Source organism: Echinops telfairi, unplaced genomic scaffold, assembly GCF_000313985.2.
Source record: "Echinops telfairi isolate 266 unplaced genomic scaffold, ASM31398v2 ScPeMD7_2280;HRSCAF=2840, whole genome shotgun sequence".
Taxonomy (NCBI): domain Eukaryota; kingdom Metazoa; phylum Chordata; class Mammalia; order Afrosoricida; family Tenrecidae; genus Echinops; species Echinops telfairi.
The window spans coordinates 58596-60011 of NW_022106178.1; positions in this window are offsets into that span (position 1 = coordinate 58596).

The window sequence follows — 1416 nt, forward strand, 5'->3', positions numbered from 1 at the left end:
AAAAAAAAAAAATGCTGGTAGGGGGAGGGGGGGAGCGGCATCTTCTTGTGAAAGCCGGGGAGCAAGAATGGGAGTACCTGTGGGGGAGACCAACATTCTGCTCCCAAAGTGGCTTGGGGGTGAAGAGTAGAAATAGCTTCTGTTGCTGATGTCTGTTCTTACAGCTTTAACTGAGCAGAGGTGTCCTAAAGCAGTGGTTCTCAACCTTCCTAACGCCGAGACCCTTTAATACAGTTCCCTATGTTGTGGTGACCCCAACCATAAAATTAAGTCTTTATAAAGTTTGACAAAGAAATAGTGAAATCCTTATTCAAGTCAAATTTGAATCACTTAAAAGCTAGAAGTAGCCCGAGAATAAGACAGCAGTTGTTGAATATGACTGATATTCATCTCTTTCTAAGCCATCCTTTAACCCTTTAGGATAGCGGTTTTCAACCTGTGGGTCACAACCCCTTTGGGAGTCGAACAGCCCTTTCACAGGAGTCGCCTGGTTCATAACAGTAGCAAAATTACAGTTAGGAAGTGGTCATAGTGCCCAATCTACAATCTTTTAAAGAATTAAGACTGTAAGTGGTAGCTAATTACAAATGATAGAGACTTCTGGATAAATGTATTTTGTGAAGAGATTATTATTTTTTCTAGATAGGTGCTGTGGCAGTTAGATTGTACGTTAACTTAAACGTATGTGTGAAAGTGTAGGAGTGGAGTCCAACCTATCAATCAGATGACAACCCCATGATGCCTCTTTGAGGGTGTGGAATTTTTATTTTTTAATTAAATAATCATTTTATTAGGGGCTCATACAACTCACCACAGTCCGTACATACGTCATTTGTGTCCAGCACATTAGTACATATGTTGACTTCACCATTCTCACAACACCCGCTTTCCACTTGAGCCCTTGGTGTCAGCTCATTTTTCCCCCTCCCTCCCTGCTCCCCCCTCCACCTGAACCCTTGATAATTTATAAATTATTATTATTTTATCATATCTTACCCCATCCAACGTCTCCCTCACCCACTTCTCCGCTACCCGTCCCCCAGGGAGGAGGCCATATGTAGACCTTGTCATCTGTTCCCCCTTTCTCCCTCACCTTCCCTCCACCCTCCCGCTATCGGGCGTGGCCTTTTTATGAGAGACAGTGACTTTTCTCTCTTGTCCTTTGCTTCCTCCTCACTAGGACTCTGTCTGTATCCAGTCCCCACCCTCTACTCCCCATCCCATGAGGACCACTGACTGGGAGAGCTGTTAGCACACTACCATGATTCCAGCAACCTCAGCCTGCAGCTAACTGAGGGCTCAGACTAGCATCGGATCCATGGAGAGTGGAGTTAGACTAGGCTGGGCTGCCTTTTTGATATAAAATTATTTCTTGATATAAAGTTCTTTCTTGTATGTTTCGTCGTTGCTACAATG